The sequence below is a fragment of the Sturnus vulgaris genome, chromosome 1 (genome assembly GCF_052056855.1).
Source record: "Sturnus vulgaris isolate bStuVul1 chromosome 1, bStuVul1.hap1, whole genome shotgun sequence".
NCBI lineage: Eukaryota > Metazoa > Chordata > Aves > Passeriformes > Sturnidae > Sturnus > Sturnus vulgaris.
In genome coordinates, this window is record NC_142243.1 from 56,958,976 (window position 1) to 56,972,975 (window position 14,000).

Genomic DNA, 14,000 nt, shown 5'->3' on the forward strand with positions numbered 1-14,000 from the left:
CAGTGGTAAATTGGTTACAGTCTACTGAAGCTTTCTGTTTTTCCCACATAACTTCTAACTATCTTAGGGCACAACTTTGTTGGAACTACAGATATGACTCAACATGTACATTCAGCTTCTTCAGTTTCTAGGTTTTTTCATATTAAATATCATTCTGAATGCATCCTAAATGCTGATATGCCTGAACCTCGCAAATCTGAGTCCAAACTCAGCTGTGATTATATACTGTATGTCATTAGATTGAATTCACTTGGCTGAGGCAACTGCCAGACCAAACCAAAGGAGAATAACTTCCAAGACATGCCTGCAATGCTGTAGCAGCAGTGAAGAAAGAGGGCTTGGTAGCAGCAGACGGTGTCAGGAACTTCTGCTTAAGATGGTGTCCTGATTTAGGAAAAATTTGGGAGGAAACCTCTGAATGAGGTCCCTCTGGAAAAAAAGAAAAAAATTGGAGAGAAGTGGAAAAAAAAGAAAACTGTTTATTCAACAGGCAACACACCTCCCAGCACAAAATGAACAATATCAAACAGCAAAACCTCTCGCCGTTCCGAAAAGATGACAGATGTAGAAGAGTTCTTTCCGTGGGTTGCAGCCCGGCTCACTCAGTCTGTTCTCAGTCCCTCCTGTGCTGGGGAGTGCCACAGCCCAGGCCAGGCCAGGCCTGGTGGGACATAGGTGTGAGATCCTGGTGCTCTTCTGGGTTTTCAGTCCAGGGCAGGTTCAAACAGTTCCAGGGAAAAAGAAAAGGAAAAAAAAAAAACACAAAAAACCCCAACAACAATCCAGGGGGCTTCTCTGCCTCAGCTAGCCAGAAAACTAACCAAGAGCAAAGGAGAGCTCTCTCCTGCTGTCCACTGCAGACAACACAGTCTGTGTGCAGGAATGCAGGGGAGCCAGTGCAGTCTCTGATAACAAACTCTGCACTTCTTCTTTCCCCCCCTTCACTCCTGGAACCAGTCTTAAAGTTGCAGAATTTAATATTCAACACCAACAGAACAGACGATTTGGGGATATAGGCATCATACCGTCACCCCAAGACAGATGGCAAAAGAATGTCATTATTCAGTCAGAGCTTTCAGGACTACATTTTTAAATCTCCTTATTGTGGGCAGGGGTAACACACTCACACGAGCAACAAGGATATACATTTTTCTACAACACCCGATTAAGGTTGGTCTTTAAGCTTTGGCAGTGATCCCAGAGAAGAAAACACCCCAAACCAATGCAATCCTGCTCTACCAACTGCCCCAACCAAGCCCTTATCTCTCAAAGGTGCCCCTTGGGTTTGCCTGGGAATGAAGTCACTGAGGTTGTTACCTTCAGTGGTTGTCATCCTCTCTCCAAACTTCCAATCGGGTTGCTTCTCTGCTGGGTTCTGAATGCTAGTGGTGCCCAGAAGTGAATTCAAACCAGGAACTGAAAGATTCAAGAGCAGTAAACTGCAAAGGAGTTTGTTCATCTTCTCCAAATTTACAGAAGCCTTAGCCATGCCTGCTGGGATCTGAATTTTGATTCCCAGGAGTCTGGAGGAAAACTGTATCCCTGTTTCAATTCTATTTGTCTGTGGATAGCTGAAAACAGAGATGAATTTATCCCTAAATATTTTGAACTTTTTCTTTAGAGCCATAAATTATTCCTCTGGCACACAGAATATGTAGAAAACATACACTGCTCTCCTTCTTTTTCCTCCCACATTTCTTCTCATCTCCATTTTTTCTTCAGTCTCATTTATTTTTTCCATACTATTAAGCTGTAAGTAGGTGAAGGAATGACAATGATATAAGGCTGCTTCTTTCTGTATCCTCCATCCTTTACATGGGTGGATGGGTCCTTGCAGCTGGTTTTAATCAATTGCTCTCAAATACATACTAGTTGTCATTTTTTTCCCAAGTATTCAGAAGTTTAAGAGTACCTATTACCTATTTAAAATTAATACAAGCTTTGAATGCACAAAAGTGCGTGTAACTTTTAATTTGAATCTATTCTCCCTAGAGGAGTCTAGAATTCTTTATGAATTTATCAGTGTTGACTAAGAAAAAAACCAACAAACAAATGCCTTTATATATCCTAGATTCTCCTCTAGGGGAAACTGTTGCAAGTTTACACTTGAAAAAACAGTGTTTCTCATTAAGTTCAGTTGTTTTGAATTGTAAGAATGTTTCACCATTCAGTAAAGGTCTAATTTAATGCCCATTGAATGCCAAAGAAATAATCTCATTTATTTCAGTAGGCACTAAAACAGCTTGCTCTTGCAAATCACTTTGATTCACATAGTAGCATTCCTCAAATCCAGAAATGGGTAGAGCATCAGTATCCATTCAAGCAGGATGAGGATGAGTTCTGTTGCACAGATGAAGCAGAAACAATCTTGTCATCATTAGGCTTAAGAAGTGGCTTATGATTATTTATAAGGATAGTTCAGGTAACTGCAACACAGTGAAACCAATGGGCAGACAGTTAATGTACAGGAAGGTCAACAAATACAATAACAAAAGTGAAATTAGAATTTTCTTATATTTTATAGAAAAAAAATTAAACCTTTGTCTGTGATTGGTAAGTTTGTTTCTCTCTCTGAGTGCCAATGGGTTTGCTAGAGCAGGTTGTTTGCTGGCAATCAGGTACTGTGTGTTATAATTTGTACAGAACTCTGCCAGATGAATGGGTGAGGAAGACCTTTGATCAAAATTTTCAGTGATGAGACTAATTAAGAATATATGTCTAACCAAGGCTAAAGCTCACAAGCCAACAACCAGTGACCAAAGAATAAAAGTTGGAGTCTAGGGAGCATTTATCCATTTTTTAAAGTAAAAAAAATTAGGAAAAAAACAAACAAACCAGCAGATGAAATAATGAAGTAAAGATACAGTAATTGGATACAGGCATCCCAAAGGAAGTATTCTTCTTCACTGATCATGTGCTTGAAGTTACTCTCTTGTGTGTCATCATGTTGAAGTATTGAAAGAAATTATGTTTTAGGGCTGCAGTTGGAGGCGAGGGTGAACCATCTGATTTAAAGACAAAATACAGGAGAGGAAATCTGGACAGTTCAAGAAGTACAGAAATTTGCTGATCTGAAGATCCCAAAGTGTAAATCACCAACTGATCTAGAACAGCATTCACTTGTAGGACATGATGTCCAATGGCAGAAAACCATTATTCTGTTCTAGAGGAAGAATGGGAAGAAATGAAGGTACAACAGCAGAGAGAAGAAGCAGAGAGCTGCTTCAACTAAACTATTTTAAAACAGGCCTGCCACCAGAAGCATTCCAGAGAAAAGGTGTCGTCTTGCCTAAGAAATAGAAACTGAAAAGGAGTAAGAGCTGAAATACTGTGATTATCCTGCAGCCTGGGATGACTGGATACAGCTTTGAATGACTTTGTGGTACTTTTGTTGCATCATACCACTTCAGTTTTGCATCTCTGAGAAACTACACCTGAGCTCTACAGAGAAGCTGACAAGGAAGTTGACTGTGCCGGGTCATTAGGAGTCAGGTAAAAAGACTCAGTGTGCACACACAACATTTTACATCCATCTCTACTGTCATGTGCATGAGAGAGATCCTTTCATAGTGCAGCAGATGAACTTACCTTTCCTCCCCAGCACAGCTTTGGCAGCTCCCCTGCAGCAGGAATTCGTCACTTAAATCTCTTCTTCCTGCTGCTCTCATAAATGAAACTGGGATAGAAGCACTGGTAGATAACAGGAAAGAAATGTGGTGTCAGCCTTCAAAAAGAGAAAGATCGTAGTAATTACTGTCAAGAAAGTCTAGCTTCAATCCCATTTAAAACAGTAGAATGAATAACAGTTTCTAGCCATTTGGAAGATAGCAGAGGAATCAGGAATAAGTGCAGCTTACAAAAACAAACTGAAGCTGTTACTTTTTGACAGAACTACCAAATGAGAAGATTATGACAGATCCAGTGTAGGAGTTTTTTTGCCTGTTATAATTTCATGAGAAAAATTATATTTGCAATTAATTCTTAAAATGAAGTGTAATACCACAGAGTAAAGATGGAGATGACACAAGAGATAAATGTCTAGTGGGACTGGGGTTAGGCACCTGAGACATATTTATCATGTTCTCTAAGGAGATCTTCAGTGTTTGAGAATGACTTTATGCTTGGTAAAGCTCTACTCAGCTTGAGTGTGGGGCCCTGGAGTAGCCTTTAGTTTAACCTGCTCAAAATGCTTGCCTGAGGTCCTTCTTTCCCACTTGCACTACCACTTAAATACTGGTTCCAAATGGTAGGTCTCATTACCATTGCCTTCTTCCCTGTGCTCATGTCAGTTCCTGCTAGGAAGCCTGTCAATGTCATCCAGGGAGTCATATCATGCCAATAAGACAGACAGAAAGAATGTATTATATTTATCATTCATTGCTTGCCTTACCAATATTCTTCACAGGTAAAATAAACACATGGAAATTTATTTTTTTCAGATAATGTTAATATGAGTAGGAATACAGATGATTGCTGAAAGATGGTGAAAGAGATTCTTAGAGGTATAATGATTAAAAACACTCATAAAAGAGGATCAAACAATGCTACCTAATAATTAATCTAGAGAGGAATGACAGCTATTGAGAAGAGTTATATGGAAGCACTTAAGGGTTTAGAAACAGGAAAGGTTAAATTAAGGAAGGGCAAAATTTGGGCCAAGTATCAGGAGAGTTTTTCTACTAGTGAGATTTAGAAGATGCTGCAAAGGAATACCCTACATTCACCACTTTCTAAGGTAAAAGCAGATCAAAGCGTTCTTAAGAGAATACAAGCAGATGGGGACATTAGGCTGCATGTCTGCAATTTTACGAGCTCTGATGCTCAGAATAATTATTTGAAGAAATCTGAAGTTCAACCTTCCCTTTCTCTCCACAGCATGATGGAGTAAGTAACCCTACCCTTTTTTTTGGTGTTAGATATTTGAAGCGTTTCTGGAAATGCAAATGCTAACAGGTCTCCTTTACAATTTTTTTATTTTACAGCAGTATCTTGGAGTTCTACTCCACATTAGATCCCACTGAGCTAAGTGCTGTCAAGAAATACAATAAAAGTTATTTCTTTATCCCAGAGTTCCAGTAACCTAAATGTAAAAGTAATTCAATTAGTAAGTTTTACAAATGGTTGGGTATGGAAGCGAGGACAGAGTAGGTAACACCACCATGATGACAAAGTAACATAAGCTGTTTTTCAAGCTGTTGATTTTATTTGTGCTATAAGTTCTTTAAAAATTGTATGCCTACTTCTATGTTGAAAAGAATTTCAATATTTTTCTGTCACTGGAAGTGGCTATTACAACTAGAATGTAACTGAAAGTCAGATATATCTCATGTAACAAATATGTACAAGGAACTGTATCTTTGAGTTATATCAAAAAATGTTTGAGCATCCTCATGCCATGAGTTGTAAATACACGAATATAGGTACCCTAAACAATCTTCTGCCTTGACTGTTGAAATGCAGGGCAGCATGTACAGTGTGATCATGTTTCCCTTCTGCACCAGAAATTCCTGATGAGCATTCACTTCTGTATGACCACACCTGTCTCTGAGGGCAGGGTAGTGCTGCACAGTTCACAGGTGTGAGGATGAGGCTCTACAACTCACCTTGCATCTATAACTTCTGAAAGAGGTGTTCCTCCTTTGTATTTTTGTAGATGTTGCTTTCTTACAAGGTCTTTGCAGATTCAAAATAAGAAGAAGTGTTAACGTTTTTTCACTACTGTTCTGCTCATGTTCATACTCAGACTATGATCTGAGCCATGAAGTTACCATAACTCTAGAGGTTTTTCAAAGAATTGTTCTAAATTAACACTTTTGGTATTTCAGGTCAGATCTGGTTCCAAGCATATGCATTTAATTTTAAAGATCCTAAAGAAATCAATCACCCCACTTTTTCTGTCTTCAAATTCTATGTTCTGAACTTTCTTTAACTGCAGTGATAGTGTATATAAAGTTTCTCCTTTTCCAAATATTCACCAATAATGTAACCTTCAGCACAAAGGGCTTTGACTGGAAAAGGTTTTTCCTCTCCCTGAGAAGAAAAATAAACCCTCTGTTTCTATATGCACGATGTAACACATGTGATAATATAATATGAAGATATTCCTTCAGGTTATTTTTCCTGATGCATCCTGTAAGTGATATTCTCTTTGTTCATATTGTTCTCAGTATTCACTGGCAACAAAGGAGAGTATTTTTCAAGCTTGACAGAAAGGGACCTTAGGTCTGCACTCCTCTTACTCTTTTTCAGGACAATGTAATTTGATATTTCCTCCAGACAGACTGCTAAAAAGCACCAGCCTCAGCCTAGTGATAGAAAAATGCTACTTATTCCTTATTCTTTTCAAAATCATGCAGAGATAATTGCAATTCTTTACTTTGTGTCAGACTGTTGCATTACTAGATTTCAGATACAATCCTTGTTTTCCTTCCATTATCAATATAATGACACATGGTCAGGAGCAATCTGTCCACATATTGAAGTTTCAGGATCATAGGCATATCTCACTGTGAATGGGAACCAAGGAGATGTAGCTAGTGGCTATTCAGATGAATGGCAATGGGAGAAAAGAGCCCTAAGGATGCACAGCTACACTTACTCCCATCTGAATCACAGAATCACTAGGTTGGAAGAGACCTTCAAGATCATCAAGTCCATCCCATGTCCTAACACCTCAACTAAACCATGGCACCAAGTGCCACATCCAACCTCTTAAACACATCCAGGGATGATGACTCCACCACCTCCCCAGGCAGACCATTGCAGTACTTTATTATTCTTCCCGAGGAAAACTTTTTCCTAATATCCAACCTATATTTCCCTTGGCTCAGCTGAAGACTGTGTCCCCTCCTTCTGTCAGTTGCTGCTTGGAGACCAAGCCCCACCTGGCTACAACCACCTTTCAGGAAGTTGTAGAGAGTCTCCTTTTCTCCAGGCTGAACACCCCCAGCTCCCTCAGTCATTCCTCACAGGGTTTGTGTTCCAAGCCCCTCACCAGCCTTGCTGCCTCCTGTGGCTGTGCTCAAGTGTCTCAATGTCCTTCCTAAACTGAGGGGCCAGAACTGGACACAGCACTCAAGGTGTGACCTCACCAGTGCTGAGCACAGAGGAAGAATGCCCTCCCTGCTCCTGCTGGCCACACTATTCCTGATACAGGCCAGGATGCTGTTGGCCTTCTTGGCCACCAGGGCACAGTGCTGGCATCTTCCCACTAAAGACGGAGGCAAAGAAGGCGTTAAGCACCTCCCCCCTCTCCCCATCTGCAGCTACTAAATTCCCTCCCACATCCAGTAGAGAACAAAGACTGGTCTTACCCTTGTTTTACCGTTAATATATTTCTAAAATATTTTTTTTGTTATCTTTTACAAAAATTGCCAAATTAAGTTTGAACTGAGCTTTGGACTCCCTAATTTTTTTCCTACATGCCCTAGCTGCACCCTTGAATACTTCCTGAGACACCTGACCCTCCTTCCAAAGATGATACATCCTCTTTTTATTCCTAAGTTCCTTCAAAACCTCGTTGCCTATCCAGGCTGGATGTTTGCTTCATTGACTCATCTTTTGGCACACAGGGACAGTCTGTTCCTGTGCTCTCAAGATCTCTGTTTTGAAGCACACCCACCTTTCCTGAACCCCTTGGTTTATAAGGGCTGCTTCCCAAGGAACTCTCTGAATAAGCCAAAGTCTGCCCTCTGGAAATCCAATGTAAAAGTCTTACTGATGTTCCTCCTTATGTCACCAAATATCTGGAATTCTCTAATTTCATTATCACTGTGCCCCAAGCGGCCTCCAACCACTGCATCTCCCACCAGCCCATCTCTATTTACAAAAAACAGATCTAACATAATCTCTCCCCTGGTGGGCTCACTCACCAGCTGCGACAAAAAGTTATTCTCCACACACTCTAAAAACTTCCTGGACTGCCTTTTTTCTGCTGTAATAAGTTTTCAGCAGATGTCTGGTAGGTTGAAGTCACCTATAAGAACAAGAGCTGGTGATCCTGAAACATTCTCCAGCTGCTTATAGAATAAGTTGTCTACCTGTTCTTCCTGATTGGGTGGATTATAACAGACTCCCAGTAGGATGTCAGCCTTGTTGGCCTTCCCCTTAATTCTTACCCATAAGCATTCAATTTAACAGTCATTAGTTTGGATACTTCCTCCACTTCAAAGCATAGACAAAGCTGGAATCTCTAGCTGCAGGGTTTCTCTCTATCTTACTCTGAAGAAATTCATACCGCCTACAGTCCTTTAAGAGCATTTCTTTAAGCCTGAGTAACTGAAATATGGAGAAAACAAAGAAAATTATGATCTACTTTAAAATGTGGTTCTGTAAGGACCTACAAGAACAAAGAGAGCATATTTCTATTGATGTCAGTCACAAATTTCCACTCCACACTCTGTAGGTAAATGCAGTGACTGGTGAAGGCAAGAGTGCCTTGCCAGGGAGCAGCACAAGCAGCCTGCTCTGCCAGGCAAGTGGGTAGCTGAGGGTCACACCAAGGGAGGTAGATGCAGCTCCTCACTTACAAGGGTCGCTGTCAATGAGGGCTTTTCACAGCTCTTTTTCACAGCTTTGCTGTTTTCATGTCGGACTGATGTGAGGTCACATAGCTGTGTCATATTCGGGAAGAGAAAAGAAGAGGTACAGAGAGAGATGGTACAGGCTCATAGAGGCTTATAAAAGATAGATGATACAGTCACCTTGTAATGGTGTTTATAACATGTCCAGTTTATTTTTTAGTAGGTGATTTTTAGGCAGTCTGACTAATGAGAGATGAAATATGTCTGCATAACCACAAAAGCTAATTTCATGGTTATGCAGACATAAGGTGGAAAATGTTGTATGAAGCTGTATACAATCCACGTGTTTGAAGAGTCCCTTGACTTGGGCACATTCTCCATTTACACGTGTACATCTAGCATTTCACATCAAAATCCCTCTTATAGCTCCTCCAAAACCTATAGCACGGAAACTTGCCAGAAGCTTTTTAAAAACTCCAATGCACAATGCAGTGGATCACTTCTATGTACGTGCTGTTGGCACTTCCACAAAACTCTAACGTATCAGTGAGCCCAGACTGCCAGTTCACAATCCCTGCTGGCTCTTTTGCCCAAAAGACTTCGTTCACTCCTGGAACAAGAGAATTCACTCCTCATTACAGACTCTCCCATCTCGCCAGGAGTGGTCAGCCTAGCCAGCCTGCAGTTTTCAGGGTACTCTCTAGAAACTTTGTGGCTACAGGAGTGCTGCTGGCAGTCAGCCAGGCTTCCATCACAGATGGTCTTTGAAGCAGTTTGCATGCTTTGGTCAGCAGTTCTATAATTTCACATATGAGTTCCCTAAGAGCTCCCAGGTGAATGCCATCAGTCTGAGTGACTTATGAACACAGCTTCTCTGCTAGGTCTGATGCTTCTTGTGTATTTACTTCAAAGTCATCTAGCTCATCTGACTTATTTACTACAAACTAAGTGTAGACATATTTATGTCATGATTTACACTGAAATCACCAAACCTAGAAGTTTTCTTCAGGCTCCACTGTAGAACCTCTCAGTGTCATCTATGAAAAGATACTGACATTTTAAATCTAAAAATATATATGAGCCATAGCATGGATAAACCTTTAACATGGTATCTTTGAAGGAATTTAGGATGGGGTTTCCATGCCAGCTGGACTCTAGAGGGCTCTGAAAGCTAAGGAAGTTCTAAACTACTATAATTTTATTGATGCCAGAAGATATCCCGTGGCACAGATGAGATAAGAATCTGACCATTGTGTGTAATTCAAAATTATCTTGTCTGGTGAAGATAGAGTTAGCAATAGTGAGATCTCCAGGTTTTTGTTATCTAAAATGATGGCCAAATACGTCTATAAGGTTGTAAATGATCTCAAAAGAAAAAGTCTCCTGTAGGGAAATGAAAAACATTAATTATTACATGGTAACAAAGCCAGGAGACAGATGCTCTGCTAATCTAAATCAGAGTGACTGCTATAAAGATTGCAATAGAGACTTAGCAGAATTTGGTATCTAGTGCTATACCTGTTATTTGGACTTTCTAAAGTCAGGAAATATATTTTCTGTAGAAAGTTTATGTAAGATGTTATTTTACATTCTGTTTCCTTCAAAATTTAACAAAACAGTGATTTCCACCACTGTCAGATCTTCATTTAAGTGTAAGTATTGAAAAACCCATTTTGATACAGATATGAAAATGTATACTTGTCTCACTTATATAATCCATTCACCTATCATGTAAAAATCATCCAGCAAAGATTTGTTCTCATAAGGCTATGAAAGTTCAGCAAAGGAATAGATCTGGCATTTTGCAATTAATTATTTCACAAATGTCTTCTTGTTTGGCCACTTCAGTTATTGTTTTGAAATTAAAAGAAAAAAAAATTAAAGAAAGAGAAATCCAGTTATATCACACCCAGAGTTCATCAGACGAAATAGATCTGAATTACTGCTTATATGGCAGCTTGCCTCAAAACTTTAAGTTACTACCATCATAAATAAGGGCAAAATGTCAATAGCTATTTCAAGTTCTACTGCTATGACAGCCTTAAATTTCTTTTCAAAATCAAGAGTTTCAGGCTAATATAGTCCCTTCTGGTCAATGTACGGGACAGGAAGGAATAGGCTGGCTGTGGTCTTTTTTGTGGATCTGAAGCTATTGTATCCCAAAATGTATGATGACTGACTGCAGGAGTTTAGTCCTCAGAGGTAACAAATTGATGTCAATCTATCACTATCCACAGAGTAGTAGAATTATGCCAGTTTGGTTTAGCAAAGGGCACAAGCATAAAATTATGTATAATACAAAGTAGACTTGAGAGTCTCATGTAATATTCAGAATAGGTTTCTTTTATATAAACAAACTAAAACTTTTCTTGTTCAATTTCAAAGCATGAGGAAAACTGGTATGTCTAGATGATCATCATGTCCAATTTATATATTTAAGAAAACACTATAGAGGACCTGGCAAGTTTCCTTTTTTGTGTCCAAAAAGTTAACTATTAAGGTTGCTTGATGCTTTTGGTGCACCCAGAATCAAGGTTCATCTCTTTTTCAATTTATAAAGCATTTACTGCCATTCTTCATAGGGAATAGAACCTTCAATTGCTAGACCTGAAAGCCTGTCAGTGTGATTTTTCGTAAAAATCATGGCTTTTCAGAGTTACTCTGCTGAAAGGAGCAAACTTTTAAGGCATGTTATTTCATAGAACTGACATAAAAGGATAGATGCTTTTCAAAACCAATTTCTAAGATCTGTAACTCAAGAAAAGTTCACCTAATTCGCCTACAATTTTGACAAAAGGGAGTGTCTGTGCAAATTTTTACATCCGAAATGTGAAGTATCTGCAACTCAGTAACAAGGAGTGTGGAAGAGGGAAGGCAAAGGCAGATGTATCATGTAATTACAAAGGTTAGCGTTCAATAACTAAAACTGCAAATGCAGAAATTCTATTTTTCCCAAATGTTTAGGTACAGTTACATTTTAAAAGGTTGACTTTCCATTTGTATTTTCTGTCAAATTTGACAGGGGCCATTCACAGCTCACTCTCTCTTCTGAAACAGCATAGGAAAGCCCTGTCCTGGATTCCCAATGATTTCTACCAGCAAGCTCAAATACAGATTCATGTATTGACAGCATAGGAAATTTAGCTGCTTGCAGCACAATCATATTACTTTCCAGATGTTGGAAATAAATTTGCAGAAGGTTTAGACTAATGGATCCCAGTCTGCCAATGTACCTCATGTGTAGCCCCAGCTGTTAAAACCACTTTTTAAGCTGATGCAACAGAAGGAAGCAAAATTCTTCCTGAATGAGTATTCCTGCTCGGTTTGTACTGCTCCCATTTCAGTTGTTTTGCCAGACAGACAAAGTCCAGGCTGCAAATTGGAGAGGTTACATCATATAGAATGTGGACAAGTTTACCACTATAACACATTGGGGTATGACAGACTTGGGCAAGTTTTGGGAGTGCTGGTTGAGACAACTGGCCCACGTATCTGTGTTATTCAGCATCATACAAGTTTTTCATGTCTTTTGATCTCAAACATCTGCTAGAAAATTTCAAGTTTTCCTTCCTTGTGTGCAGAATATCAAGAACCTTGTGTCTTCTCACAATAGCGTGAGCTGATGTATGTGTTTTGGAAACTCCAATAACCAACCTGAGGGTGGAAATTTTACAGGTGACTAAAGTCAAACATCTTGTGATTATGCAAACAGTCCTAAGTGAGGCCCTCTGAGCTTTCCTGGAATATGGTGGGGTTGCACCAACACCTCCTTCTTAGTAGGACTCCTCTCAGAAGCTCACAAACTCTCAGTTTCATGGTACTCAAAGGACCATTACCAAAAGCTGACAAGGTCTGGGCTGATATCCCTACTACTCAAGGCCCAACCCTCACCCATCATGATTACCAAGGCAGTCCACATGAGCATTTCACTGGTATGTGAGGGGAAATTTTCACAACTTTACCTTTCTGCATACTTCTTTTTGTCTGTATGCCAGTGTGTGTGAATTTATTTGAATGGCCTATAGTAAGCATAGCATAAATATTGCCATATCAGATCTATAATTGTCACCATTTTAATTGAAGTAAATTCTATTGAATCACTTAAAAATGTTAAATTAGTTGACTGATTAAAAGTTGCTAAATCCTTTAAATTGTCAAGTGTGAGCCTGTTTGGCAAAGGGGTTCACTGCACCTTGCAGTCCAATAGAAGGGTCTCTCTTATCCCTTTTCACCCTTACTTGTTGGAGTGTGAAAAACAGAGGCTACTCTGAGTCCCTCAGAGAGAGAACAGAATGCAGGCTTTGAATTAAAACCTTTAAAGAAATTAAAATACATTAAGCCACACAGATGTGAAATAGACGTGTAAGCTTTAGTTTTAAGTAAGTAGAAATACTATTAAGTTGCATAGATATGAAGTAGAAGTCTAAGTTTTAAGTAAGTAAAAATATGCTTTAAGTGCCTTAGGAGAGTAAAAAGCCTAGAAAGTAGGTAAAGAGAGTGAAGCATAGCTCTAGACATAATGAAAACAAAGACTATTGCTTACATTCTTCAGATAGAATAAGATAGAATTATTTGTGTGAATAGATAGGCTATATGCACAAGTTATGAGTAAACTTTCATACTATAGAACTAGAGTTCTAGTAGGTTTAGAATAAATGCTTCAGGTTCATGTTTTTAGCTCATTGGGTAATTTGTAAATAAAAACACATGTATTGGAATGAGAGGTCTCTCACTCTCTCTTCCTCCACCACCATCATCATCATCATCATCATCATCATCATCATCATCATCATCATCATCATTATCGTCTTCACTACCACAACATGAAAGAAGAAGAGGAAGAACAAGAAGAGAAGAACAGAAGAAGGAAGACCAGGGAGCATCTACCTCTGCTCAGGACTGTCCACCAGACTGCAGCTTCTGTCTCTGCTTGAGATTCTGTACCAGGCCACAGCTTCTACCTCTGCTCAGGACCCTGTACCAGAGAACTGCTGCTCCTGCCTCTGCCCAGGACTTTATACCAGGAGCTGCTTCTATTCCAGACTCTATGCTAGAAAGCTTTTAGCATGGACTTTGTCGTTTGGGACTCTTTGTCTTTGAGACTGATGTGCCTCTACAAATAAAAAACTTTACAGCAACTGACAACTGCCCTTGCCTTTTTGAAGACCTAAACCCATAATAATCTCAGCTCTTACCCTTTTCATCCTTACTGTTTTCATTCTGACCTCCTGTAAATCATTCTAAATTGATTCTATTGTGATTTTCCTTTGTACGTTTGTAGTGGGTTGACCCTTCTTTGGCTCTCACCAAAGCCACTCTATCTTTCTCATCTGCAATTGGACAGGAGAGAGAAAATATAATGATGGGTTCATGGATTAAGATAAGGCCTGGGAGAGATCAGTCACCAAACACTGTCACAGAGAAAACAGACTCATATTAAGGATATTAACTGTATTTATAACTACCAAGATCAGAGCA

General features: G+C 39.4%; 1 long non-coding RNA gene across 2 annotated transcripts in view; it reads right to left on the reverse strand.

The window, feature by feature from the left end:
- Window positions 1-742: 742 nt before the first annotated feature.
- LOC148225217 (uncharacterized) overlaps window positions 743-14,000 on the reverse strand; it is a 189,505-nt gene continuing 176,247 nt past the window's right edge. For both annotated transcript variants that reach the window (XR_015802788.1, XR_015802960.1), the window contains exons 3-4: window positions 3,589-3,690; window positions 743-1,416 (exon numbers count right to left, since the gene is read on the reverse strand). This is a non-coding gene — a long non-coding RNA (uncharacterized LOC148225217). The remainder of the gene's footprint in view (window positions 1,417-3,588; window positions 3,691-14,000) is intronic.